The sequence below is a fragment of the Engystomops pustulosus genome, chromosome 1 (assembly GCF_040894005.1).
Source record: "Engystomops pustulosus chromosome 1, aEngPut4.maternal, whole genome shotgun sequence".
Lineage (NCBI taxonomy): Eukaryota > Metazoa > Chordata > Amphibia > Anura > Leptodactylidae > Engystomops > Engystomops pustulosus.
In genome coordinates this window covers 125602495-125616686 of record NC_092411.1, presented here as the reverse complement: position 1 = coordinate 125616686, position 14192 = coordinate 125602495, and the positions used below count along the sequence as shown (strand labels likewise).

General features: G+C 35.5%; 1 protein-coding gene and 1 long non-coding RNA gene across 13 annotated transcripts in view; one reads left to right on the top strand and one right to left on the bottom strand.

The window, feature by feature from the left end:
• NFIB (nuclear factor I B) overlaps nucleotides 1–14192 on the top strand; it is a 293295-nt gene that overhangs the window by 108029 nt on the left and 171074 nt on the right. The window lies entirely within an intron of this gene.
• The window catches only part of LOC140133103 (uncharacterized), a 28172-nt gene that overhangs the window by 12140 nt on the left and 1840 nt on the right, over nucleotides 1–14192 (bottom strand). For 3 of the 9 annotated variants that reach the window (XR_011855792.1, XR_011855795.1, XR_011855791.1), the window contains exons 2-3: nucleotides 11145–11313; nucleotides 2464–2637 (exon numbers count right to left, since the gene is read on the bottom strand). The exons of 3 other annotated variants lie outside the window; for them this stretch is intronic. This is a non-coding gene — a long non-coding RNA (uncharacterized lncRNA). Of the gene's footprint in view, nucleotides 1–2463; nucleotides 2638–8620; nucleotides 8795–11144; nucleotides 11314–14192 lie in introns of all 9 variants that reach the window. 3 more of the 9 variants (XR_011855793.1, XR_011855799.1, XR_011855798.1) reach the window with 3 other exon arrangements.

Below are 14192 nucleotides of genomic sequence, written 5' to 3'. Positions count from 1 at the left end.
TTTATTATTATTTTTTTTAGCTTCTTTAAAAAAATTTTTTTACTATTTTTCAGACTCCCTAGGGTACTTTAACCCTAGGTTGTCTGATCGATCCTATCATGTACTGCCATACAACAGTATGGCAGTATATTGGGATTTTAATACTCATTCATTACAATGTGCTGAGTTTTTAGGTTTTTTTATTATTATTTTTTTTAGCTTTTTTAAAAAAAATTTTTTACTATTTTTCAGACTCCCTAGGGTACTTTAACCCTAGGTTGTCTGATCGATCCTATCAGGTACTGCCATACAACAGTATGGCAGTATATTGGGATTTTAATACTCATTCATTACAATGTGCTGATAGCACTTTGTAATGAATAAGTTAAGCCGAGGCTCCCTATGGCGTCAAAGCACCGCCATCTTTTTGAAGCCGCCGGCCGCTTCGCCTCCGGAATTCAACGGGAAAACACCCGCGATCAGTGCTGGCAATATGCAGCAAAGACTTACCAGCTATGGAGAGGGGTCAGCCTGTGAGCCCTCTCCATGCACCCGCACTCCGCATGTGACGTAGCATTACGTCACATGTCGGTAAGGGGTTAACAAAGCCTATGTATTCTATTCTTCTGGAATATAAATAATTGTGACATCTGTACAATAAAATGCTCTTTTTGAGTGGTTACAGTTATAAAATGTTTAAAAGTGGCATGTTTTAGGAATAATGTAAAAAAAATTTGTATATGTAAAAAATTTAAATTCTCATCATACCCTTTGTAACTTCCTTAAAGAGTGTAGTTTCCTAAATAGGGGCAATTGTTGAGTGGTTATTTTATGATTATGATTTCAGAAATTACGCAGTTGTCAATCAATATTGTATAAATCACCAATTTCCAAAATGTCCATAATACTCTTTTACTCTTGAACCCTATGGTAAATCATGCAAAAGTTAAGGGCCACATATGGGGTGTTAATGAAATCAGAAAAATTGTATAATAAAATAGAGCAGTAACTTTTCACAATGGTACAATCTGGGTTCAACATATTGGCCATTCAAATTTCATTGTGAAGCATCCAATGGCCATTAATTTTTGGAAAGCATGTGTGAGATCAAAATGGGGTCAGTTTTTATTTTTAGGGACCATTATTAATATATTCCATGAAAAAACTCCATAGAGTTAAATGCCTCCTATACCCCTTACAAATTCCTTGAAGAGTGCAGTTTCCAAAACGGTTTCACTCAGATATTGCTTTGAAGGGCTCTGATATCTCAGGGGCTCTGCAAATGTGACGCAGACTTGAAATCTGCCCTCCAGAAGCCCAATAGCACTTCTTTCTTTACAACTACCATTCAGTGTCCCTAGTATTCAGGAGAAATTGTATAACAAACTGTGATATACATTTTCCTTTTGTATGAGTAAACATTTTGAGGCTAAAATTTAATTATTTTTCCTAAGACATAATTTCAATGATTTTCAAGGGACAATGTTACATTCTATGAAACATGTGTGGGTTAAAATGCTTATTGCACCCCTTGGTAGGTTAGATGATGGGTGTGGTTTCAAAAATGTGGTAATTTGTTGGGGGTTTCCACAGTTCTGATGACTTAGGGGCTCTGGCAACAAGTCATGGCAACTGAAAACCATTTCATTAAAATCTGCCCTCAAAAACTCAATATGTCTACTTTCCTTCTGTGACCCAGTATGTGCTGAAACAGCGGGTTACATCTACATCTTGGATGTTTCCATACTCAGGAGAAATTGCACAACAACATTTTAGTTGCATTTTATTCTTTTATTCCTTCTTTAAGTGTATAAACATATTAATGACACAATTTGAAAATTCCAAATAGTAACTCTATTTTGTTCTGATTCCTGTATTACACTTAAAGGTTTAACAAGCTTCCTACATGCTGTTTTGAATAGTTTGATGGTGTAATTTTAAATTCGAGGTAATGTGTGAGGGATTTCTAATAAATAACCCTTGTAGAGATAAAATGGTCCTAAAAATAATTAATTCTGCAATCTCCATGAAAATTTTAAAAACTGGTATTCGATTAGTAACCTAACATGTCAAAAATAAAAGAATGTTTAAATTTTTTTATTTTAAATCTTAGTGGACTGATTTAGTTATGTGGGTATAGCATAAATTGTCATTATATTATAACTTATTCTATGCATAGAAGACTAATATGTCAGTCATATTTGAATGCCAGAAATTATTTGTAAATGAAACGATGCTTATTGTCCAAAATAAGGAAGTTTGTTTTGACTACTAAAACACTATTTATACAATGGGACCGTTAAAAAATGATCTAAGGAATCCATAACATCTTACTGTTCTTGACATCTTAAATGGAAAATACATTTGTAATTTTCGTAATTACCAAGGATTTTGTAAAATCCACAGACATCGTCAAACATTCTAGAAAAAAATCATAATGTGATTCTGCATAACTAAAATGTTTTGGGTATAGTAATCGCTCACCTCACAAAGCATAAGGATGACAGCAATCTAATATGTAAGGCCATATTGCAACAGCACATTTGATCTTCATATGTATTTACTCTCTGGTTGAGCGTTAACAATCTGAAGTTTATTGCCAGTTTCTGACTATAGGAGATATGTTAAACTTAAGTTGAGTTCTTCCACAATCAGCTCCTGAAATATAGGATTTTTAGATTCCATTATTTATATAGCTCCAGCACATTCTGCATTGATGCACCTAGTTTACAGTCACTCATGTCAATATATATATTTTAACTTTCATCATATCCTGTGCTGTAAATAAAAATTGCAGGATTTCATTGCTTTAAATCACTGAACTTTGAGTCATCCATGCAAATATACCTAATGTTGAGCTATTTAAATAAAAAAAAATATACATTGTACACAGCCATCTGGAACCGGTTCAGGACAAAACATTACCAATTACATTTTAATGTAGGCTTACATAAAAGGTCAAATTCAACTATATCAGTTTGAGATAAAATACACAAAATATGCAAACAATAATGAAATCTCACGAAAAAAAAGGTGAGATCATATTTTCCTAACAAAAGTTATGGAAAAAATTACAATGTATTAAATAAGTCAATCAAAAATATGACAATATCTGTTTCTTTAAAGACAATGGTTTGACTGGTATGACTGTATCACATGTGAATCTTTTTAAACCGCTTCCATTTTTACCTTTATCATAAAATGTCATCAAAATATTTGATTGAATTCTAGTTAATATTGCATGTTTCTGAAAATCAAGATAGAACCGAGTTCTCTTTGAAATGCATCTTTGCTGTGCTACACCATGATTGAACAATACAGTTAATGTGGTTAAAGATGAGCTATATGTTTTCACCGTTTTGTGTGGCTGTAGTGTGCCTGATAAGATGTAGTTGATATACATAAGTGTACAACTGAGGATAGCAGAGATTAATGCTAGTTAATCCACGGGGCCACCTCAAACACAATTTTTGATTTCAGTAAACAGCATCTGATGAGCGCTCTGCTCTTTTTCCCATACAGAAGACCAGTTCATGAGCTGCTATAACCCAAGGCTGATAGATAAAGCAGACGTGAAATAGCAGGGTTGGGATAGATCAGCAGTAGTGTAGCTATTGTCCAGGAATTAGCTTTGCATCATTTGCTAGGAAAGTATCCATTGTTTCTAGGCCACTGGAAAAAATTTGTAATTTTAACGAACATTTGGGAAACTAGAGGCATTCTGCCATGGTATTATTATGCAGTATTTCTTGTGCGATCTGCTTGTGAGCATTAGAGTGTGAGCTTTAGCTTAGGGCTGTTCAGTAACTTGGTTCTTATTCTCCTTATAGGTAAATATTTCAAATAAATAAAGACTATACTAATATATAGTTTTATGAAATGTAAACACACTTCCTGTCTTGTATTGTCAATATACAAAGACACACACATATAGAGAGAGAGAGAGAGAGAGAGACTTTTGCAATTATTTTATTTAGGTATTTAGAGACAGCGGGCCGATTCATCAAGCTATTAAAGTCTTTTCTAGGGTATCCGCCTTAAGTTTGTACCAAAGTTATCAAATGGAATAATTTGACTAGTCTTTGGGTCTGTTCCGAAATGTGACTTCACCTTTCATTGGAGTGAGCCTGCAACAATTTTTGCAGATTTTTAAAAAGTTGCATTGATAAATTCGGTGTACTGAGGCACACCACTCCCCTTTTCAACCCCTCTTTTCAAAATCGGAGCATCTGGTGTAAAATCTCAACAAGGCTTTTTTTTAATAAGGAGGCCCAAAAAGTTGCAAAGCACCAGCTGGGTTATTGGTTTAGCATAACGTCAAAATAAAATATGCAGATCCTATCTTGCTGGATTTTCAGGCTTCATTATTTGTTTCTATTTTATTTAATTTTAATTAAGAAATGTATTAGTATTTCTATAGTAAACTATGTTTTTTTTTTCATTTCACTCCCAGGACATGTACAGTACAGAGTAAAGATCATTTGTGCTTATACTTTAATGCAGTCATGAACTAGCCAAACCAACAGGAATTTGACAAATCCACTGTCCATTGATGGATGCATTTTTAAATTTAGAAATGTTGTTTGTTAGCTCTGCCTGGTGCTCCTAATGTTACTGGGCATTTTTTATGATATTTTATAATATTAAACAATGTGACAGTCTGCAACTTTTGCAGTTAGTCTACTGTTAACCAGTGTCAGCGTACCTGATTAAATTCACCAATTACGATCAAGGGTGAGATCTCTTTAAATGCATTTAAATTAGTGTGGCGAGTGATCAGTGCTGGCATCGTTCGCGGGTGTTATTTAAGGGTTGTTGTGCCAAACCCCGGATGCAACCTGACTGAAGTTCGAGTCATGGTTTGGGGCTAAAAACCTGCAAAGTTTGGTCTACTCAACACCACTTGTAACTACTTTAACCCCATTACAGTTTCATCAATACACATATAATACTTGGAAGCAATTTTTTTAACTGTCAGTACAGTTCAAGATGACTCACCTACAGGTACAAAAGCACTGTATATAAGTAATTATTAGAGAAAACCCTATATATTATCAAGTAGAAACTAATTTATCATTGATAGTTATTAATATTATGCATCTTAAGTTGACTATTTAAAGCATACATAATAACCCCAGAAACATATAAATATATCCTAGAAAAAGAAATCTTACAAGGTTTACTAGGTAGTGGTTTTTCTTTTTCCAGTTGAAGGAATCTGGTATTCATTACTGTACTAGTTTTATAGAACGAAAACCATGGTAAATGAATGTTTTTATATAAATGAACAAACCCCGCATTTACCATAAAGAAACATCCTATGTTTTGTCAGGTCCAATGTAAACTTCATTACTCCTTGCTAAGTGGCCAAAACACCCTCTGAAATAATTATTACTGCCTGCACAATAACAGTGTGGTAGAGAGAGTGCAGATTCTAACAGCATATGGATTTGGAAAGCAACAAAACATAAGTAGGGGTGAAGGCAAAGGTAACAAACCAGTCAACTGCCCCACTGTTTAAAATTGCTGAAAATGATTTTTTAAAAATCTATAATTTTTGCTGCAGTTGATGGGAAGACATTTTTGTATGAGTTTTTAAAAGTATCGATGTCAGTAGTGCCATGTTTGATTTATGCCAATGTTGAATGTGATATAGAAAGCACATAGAAAGTAGAATCCACCACTGTAAGCAACACAATGTGATCTTCATAACTTGTAAGATAAATAATAGCTCCACATGGGAAGTCTGTGTACTTATTATGCAGCTTAGCTGCAGTTTCTTCTGCTCCTGTGCGGACTGCTGGAGCAGTTTTGTCTCCAGCTAACAAGTACCCTCGAAGACCCTGGATAGAAGACATTAGATGTTTATTATTGATTCTGTTTACTTCTCTATTCTGAATTCTTGGTAGTGAATAGTTTGTTCATGTGATAGCTGGGTGTCACTGGATTAATGAGGACCTGCCACCAATAATTTACCCTTCACATCCAATACCTGCTGATAAAGGTTTAAAAGTCCTCATATCACCTAAAATTATCTGTCACTGAGGCACTGTATCTTTATAACAGCCATTTTTCTGATAAATGAAAATGACTAGACATGAGCAAACATCTGAAGAGAAGAGTCAAGTTTTCTACCGGCTACCAGTGAAGGACACCTCCTTCTTTTGACTGACAGCTCAGTGTCTTTTCAAATCTTGGCCTGAGCAGACGGATAGTCCTCTTCCTGTCCTTACCAGATTGTCGTCCTTCTCACTTGCATGGTTAATTTAACAGTAAGCATTGTGTTGGAAACTGCCGATCTGCTCACCATTTACGCACCCCACAATGTGCGGGGCCGAGTGGTGAGCATTTATCTATTAAACTGTATTCCCAACTGTAAAAGCAAAAAACCTTTTTTCATGGTGTGAATAAATTTAAATCTCTAACCACAATACATGTTTATGCATCAAATTTACATGTATTTAAATGTTCATCGTAAGGTAGGTTCTGTAACTACTTTAATCTTCACTTTGACAATAATTCATTCTGAATGTATTTGAACAATATGTGCAAACAAATTGTAGCCCTTGACTATTGCCTTTAGCTCTGAGCAGCAGGGCAATGCTTGGAGGCACTGCTTATCTGTACCACTCAGATGGCCTAAAGACTGAAACACGGCTTCACTTTTAAACGCTCCATAGTAATAATACTTCATCGTCAATGTTTTGGGTTCTGATATGTTTTAAGTCAGATAAAGACTTGATAGAATGTGCGCAATGATGGAAGACATGTGATCTCCAGCCTGTGTGCGTCCTTTATAAATTCACACATATTCAATCTACTAACAGCTATATCTGCTATTGCTGGTAATGGCTTAGGAAATGGACTATCAAATATTTTCTTGCTCTAATTACTGGCACCTAATATTCTATGTCATTTTTTTAAAGGCCCAGTAGTATAAAGAAAATGTAGAGTATATTTATATCACATAAAAGGCTTACAAATCCAAAAGGCTTTGGAAGCACTTGAAAAATAGCAAATATGTTAAGACTTATTAGTTGGTTTAGGCAAAAATAGGTCATATATTAAGACTTATTAGTTGGTTTAGGCAAAAATAGGTCTAATTTAAAGGAGTTGAACCAAGGTTTAAAAGGCTATGGATAACTTACTAGTTCAGACAGTTGAATGGACAGTACCACTCTATTGATTGTCTATGGGAATGTCAGAGATAGTCAAGTACAATATTCAGATTTCTCAGATATGGCAGCACACATGTTCAACCTGCCAATCCTTTCAGATGTGGTAGCAGATTGACATTTTCATAATCAGTAGGTAGCCCATTGCTTGTCTACTGTCCACAAGATAAAATTAAAACTACAACTGTAAATTTTGCCCAATTCTACACTAGGCAAAAAATAAGGAATTCTCTACTTTACTCTAATTTGCTATATTTAGTATCTGCAGCTGTTTAGCAGCTGGCCCCCCAGGCTAATCTTCATTTTTCATGCTTTCTGGTTACCATGGGAAACCGTAAAATACAGCTAGAGACTAGTGGAAGCTTGCTGAGAGGGGCTGTAGTGATGTCAAAAGCAGGTGACTTATCACATGCGTCAGATCAGCCAATTACAAACATGCTGTCCTGTTCTTGCTTTTTGCCCTGATCTGATATCACAACCTGGAAGTGCCCACCCACATTAGGAATAGCTGAATGTGAATGTAATGTTAAATACAGACAGTCCCCGGGTTACATACAAGATAGGTTCTGTAGGTTTGTTCTTAAGTTGAGTTTGTATGTAAGTCGAAACTGTATACTTTATTATTGTAACCCCAGTCAAAATTTTTTTGGTCTCTGTGACAATTGGATTTTAAAAATGTTGGATTGTCATAAGAACCAGGATTAACAATAAATCTTAATTACAGGCACCATTGATAACTGTTAAAAATGTAGCCTAGGACTAATGTACAGTAAATTACCAAAATCCAGAGGTCCGTTTGTAACTAGGGGTCGTATGTAAGTCAGGTGTTCTTAAGTAGGGGACCGCCTGTATACCAGATATATCTCAGGCTAGGATGAAGCCAGAAGAATGATGCAGGTATTGTTGGAATTGTTATCAAAGACTCTCTCCAGCTGTGCAAAAACTATTGTTTGTCAGCAACTTGACAGTTACACTTTAATTCTCGCAAAACATTTGTTTCAAAGAATAACCAAAGAATACACAAGAAATGTCCACAAGCAGAAAAAACAAAAAAGTGGTGAATATGCTTTAAAGGATAGTCAAAACATCAGCTCTTGTGGGTGTTTTCCAGATGTAGCTTAATTAGTGCATGAGCAACAGTGTATAAAGTGCCCATAGCCCAAGTCTTATTGGAGGTAGGTTGCCTAGGGCTAGGCTGTGTAGAGTGGCTATGTTGCCAATGGGGAGTTCTGTAGGCAGCAGGTCCAATGAACAGAGTTAATTATTTACATAATGTAATTGTACCTGGAGGAATGAATTGCACTAGAATGCCCTATTGGGAATAAGTCAAGTCAACAAAGACAGTTCTCTGAGCACTGTTCTGCTGGAAAATCTTAGGTACTTGAATTCATGTTAGTTTGGCAAATACTACATAGCTAAACATCATTGTAAGGCCACCATATAACTTAAGTCTAGCTGTCAGATACCATACTAAACCTTCAGAAGCAGTGGTGTAATTTGAAGGCGATGGGCCCGGTGCAAAATCTGTGTCAGGTCCCCAACATCAATGTACTTTAAACTAGTTTTCTCGTACGGGAAATAGACACTTATTGGTTCTCTAAGCCTCTTGAGCGCAGTTGTGACCGTAGCCTCAAGTTATTCTGGTGAAATTAGAAAATGCACACAGTATTGGTTTTGATGTTACAACTGAACGGAAAGTATACTGAGAGATGGTAAGACTTTTTTAAAAGAAGCCACCAACATAAACAGTGAAACCTCCCCTGAAGATACCCTCCTTTGAGAAATCCAATATTTTTCTCTGTGACCAATTTTTTTTCTTCATTATACTCCATGGAAGCTCCCAACCCTATGAGAGACCAACTGTTTAAATGATCGTTTTCATGTGCAAAATTGGGTGGTCTACTCATAGAGGTTGTTAATGTAGTCAGTATCCACTGAATAAGTATGGATTCTCTCTTCCCTGTACACTATCTATTTTGCAAGTTACAAGACATCAGTCCGAAGGGTTACTTTATTGTTCTCTATGTTATTCTAGTGTTATAGCATCCTAAGAGCTTTGATCATTGCCATCTTCCAGCTGTTCCCTTGCACTTTATGCACTGCACCAATGGAAAGCCTATTGTTATCATTCACCCATGTGGGTCTTGCAGCCTGAGATTTTACAGACTCTTGATCACTTATGTACTGTGCATTGTATACATATACAGCACATAAGTGGGTGGTTAACACATTATGCCAAGTTTTTCAAATAGTTACCCTTACACCTTATCAATGTAGTTGTTAAGATTGGCATTAACATGACAGCCACAACATACTATTGCTTACAGTAGGGTTTTACATGAGGAGCATACTTTTGGACTATCCCTTTGCATCCGCATTTGAAGCATTCTGTGTCTGTCTCTTCCCTTATAATTTTTGTGTTTTCTAGATTTACCAGATGGCCAAATTTTACATCTGCTTAGTGAAGAAGCAACAAATTTTCCTACATCACTAAATAATTTGATACATGCTATTCCGAATTTTAGTAAAAATTGTTGATCAGTTCTGGTTTTTGAAAGTATTTAAAAGAATACTAAACAGACACATAATATACATTAAATAATAATTTAATATGTTTCTAATAACAACATGCATCGTTGTCAAGGTTTGTATGGACCCGTTACTGCCAGCCTCTGTATACATATATGCCAGGGAAGCAGTGTTGACAGCCATATATAAGCTACAGCAACAGTTACAAATTGTTGCAGGAGCACGTACTGTTGACATGACATCAAAGTCAGCCTCTGTATACAGATGCCGACAATAACAGGTGGAGCAGCGGAGAAGGTGAGTATTAGCCATTTATTATCTCACACCCCCCTAGCCCCACCCCCCAAGCCACATATATACAATTTTATTTAACCCTTTAAGGGTTTATTCCATGACAACTGGAAGAGCAGAAGCAGCCTGTCTGAAAAAGATTTACAGGTTTAACCATTTTCTAAGTCCTCCTCCCACTGTGGTTAAACTTTTCAGGGTGAAAATAGTCATACAGGAGGTCATTTATTATTTGATTTCCACCAGTTTTTTGGCTGTCTTTTTTTTCTCCTGCTGCACCATGTGTGCCTTATTTATTATATGTCGGCACCACAAAACTGCTACTTTTCCAACACTCACGCCAGTTTTTTTTTGGTTGCTCAATTTGGCTGCAACTTGTGAATCCCTGCACTTTTCCTTCTCTTCTAGCTTCTCTGACAGCTTTTTGGTGCAATTTGCACACTTAGACCCACAAAAAGCAAGCCTATCAAGTTTTATTTTTGCTTCATGAATGTGGAGTCATTTCAGACCCTTTTCAGTTGGGGGCCAGTTTATTAATCCCTTGCGTCACAATCTAACATCCTTGTGTAACTTACTGCAAAGTTCATGAACCCAAAGAACAGACCATGCAACACTATCATTAAATCCCCTCAATAGTAGGTATGAAAAAGAATGGCATGTGTTGACACCTACTCATGAACATTTTTCATTTATTTATGAACATATTCTTATCATCACATCATGATGAATCCTGATGGTAATATTAATAAATAATAGTTTGTTCAAACGTGACCCTGAAGGTATTATCCACACCTTGTGTGAGAAGTATAGGATGCCAATAGAGATGCTAGAACATACCTATAAGTATGACGCAATTAAAAACCCTTAGAAAGCTAGAATTGACCACAGACATAACAATAAGCTCTGATAACTGCTACATGTAAAATATTAAAAATAACTTGAAATCCATTGGTGGAAATGCTTATCATTCACGCTTTTCACTCCACAGTTAGCAATTGCATTTTGCCAACTATTGCCTTACAGTGCAAGTACACATTATTTTACACAATACAGTGCAATAATCCATGTGAAATGATGTTTATATGTTTAAAATAAGGTGTACATATAAAGTCTATATTTATATCAACTGCATTAGGCGAAGTTCACATTACCATTCAAATCTCCGTTCCTTACCTCTGATAAAAACGGTAAAGAATGGAGGTTTAACATATCAGTTTAAAATCCCATTGACATCAATGTTAATTTTGTGACATCCATTATGTTCAATTATGCAGGTATCTCTTATTATTACTGCAGCCAGCATCATTTTTTTCCATCCAAAAAATGCATGCATAACGGATACCTGCCAAAAAGGAACATAACAGATGACATAAAATTTACATTAAAGTCAATAGGATTTTTAATTGATACATTAAACCTCCGTTCCGTACTCTTTTTTTAATGGAGGTAAGGAACTTAGCCTTACATACATAAGCATTAGTTTGTTTATACATACGACTGAATGCATTTTATTCTATGTCTTTCAGGCATGTGTGGACTTATGTATTGATCAGATTAAAAAAGCATATCAATGTAGATCTCTATATTGATAAACATAACATTCTGTATTTAACATGATATTAATAACCTCTATCTATTGAGCTGTATTAACAACGGTGATAATAATTGAATTAAAATGTCTTATGGTTGTGTACCAGTACAGACTATGTTTCCCATGGTCTCCCAGAGATGTTCATTAGCATCTAAAGTCCAGCAAATAGCACTATGAAACCTCTACCATTAATTTGTATACAGGATCCCCTTCCCCCTTCTCATTGACCATAGATCTGTTAGACAGAGATTAATATGTTCTATTATCATGTGTGCTGCCTAACATGACATTACCCCATACATTCCCAGGTTTTGTGGGACTGTCCTGGAAAACGTTCTGATAATTTTCTATTGTTTGCCCTGCTTGAAGAAACCTAATATTTTGCTTGCATTGGGTCCTGTGAATTAGGCAGTGCATGCACTGGCAACTCTCAGTATCTAACAGCAGGTGGCATGGCTTTTTTTGTCCTGAGAAAGGAATTAGAGACTGGGGATGCAGCTGTCCCATATCTGGCTCTGCTCCTAAACCCCTCTCTGCTGCCATCAGTGTGGGGAACTGTCTCCCAGGAACACAATGTGGGTGCAGCCTCTTCCCCCACATTCCCAGGAGAGCTGTACTACCAGCAACCCTTTCAGTGCCGGCGCACTCCAACAAACTCAGCTTTTCACTATTTTCCCACAAATATGCGATGTGTCGTTTTGAAGTGTGACACTCATACACTACACTGGTGCTGGCATGACGACCAGAGCTCGTATTAACCCATTATGTTAATTGTGTTCCCATATTTACCATAAATAACATGTCCCTCCATACACTAATGTCACATGTGACTAATACACAAACTGCCGAGACCCTTGCAATGACCCTTAATGCTTGGCTATGCGTGCACGTACCGGATTAACTACTTGTGCTCTGCTAAGAAACTTAATAACTAGGTAACAACATACATAAGTGATCTTTGTATGCTAAACCATGTACATGCATATGATGATATCTACCCTGTGCAGATATGTACCTATAATGATACTGTGGAATGATCCACATCCCAAACATAACCTTCATTTTCTGCACAGGTATGTAATTGTCGGGACTATGATTAAATGTTTCTTATAAATTCCCTAAATAGACAGATTACATTCAAATGTTATCTAGATAGCTAGTACAGAAATAGATGAAATAAATAAATGGCATAGCTTAGAAATATATCTGATGTCTGCACAGTAATGACACAGCACGTTCAGATTCTGTAGGGCATGTTATTATATACCTTTCCACCAGGCTACTTATGTAGTGCATATAATGGTCGGACAGTAATGCAATATGCACATTGCCTATGCCCATCAATGTCTAGATACCCCATTTGTTTTTAATAGGTAGCATGGCTAAAATGTCTGCACCTCTTCAGTGATTAGATCAGATAATAGCGCGATCTAGGAGCCCCACATTGCTGTCCTTTACCCATCTACACACCTGTACCTTTTCGTTACCTCTTTCTTAGATAAATCGTTCTGTTACTCTAATAGTATCAAGGGGATTTTACAACCGAGGAAATCGATTGCAGCGTTTTCCATTCATTCCCAGTTAAATGAGTGAATAAGCCCGCAAAATCCAGCGCTTTAACCAAGTATCAGTCATAGCTACCATCCAAGTGGCCACTGTGAAGTGTACAGACTATTTACATTATGCATGGAGGTTTTGTATTTTTATTCTATGTTTCCTCCGATTTTTCCACAGCTCAGTGTATAATTGTTCAGGTTATGATGTGAACAGGGGATTCTAATAAAGAGAAGAATTTAAAGAACCTACAATCTACTCAATGTCATATTTGTAGATGTGTATACACAGTTTATATATCTAGATGATATATCCAAATTAATGGATAGACAAATAATATATAGATAGTCTAACAAATGTATACCTGAAGATATATATATATATATATATATATATATATATAGTTATATATATACACACACACACACACATACAAAAACATATAGACACATTTATACTTGAATATAATATATTTATATGTACATACACAGATACACATAGAAATATTTATAGATACATAGATATACACACTTATACTTGGATATAATAAATTTATATATACAGAGAGAGGTATACAGATATTATATATATATATATAAATATTCAGATATATATATAATTCTGTATCTGTATTTATAATTGCTTCAGGGACTAATGGATCTCTATTAAGAAATGTATTTAGATTATTTATTTAAAATTCATTTATGAGCATGTACCTGTTAATATGATTACATGCAAATGAAATAGGAGACAGATAAGTGAATGTACAGTTCCTGGATAATGCAGATAATTACAACATACAGTATTACATAAGATTACAAAAGATGCCAATTAGAAGAAGCGATAAATTGGGCGTATAGATAGACAGGGGTTGATGATGATGATAGATGATAAACAGAGAAATTGATAGATAGAGGAATACATGGATAGAAAGATAGATAGATAGATAGATAGATAGATAGATAGATAGATAGATAGATAGATAGATGAAGAAAGAATGATAGAAAGGAGAGAAGAAAATGAAAGATATGATGTAAACGCAGGATGTGATTGCAGGGGTTCATGAAGGAAAACAT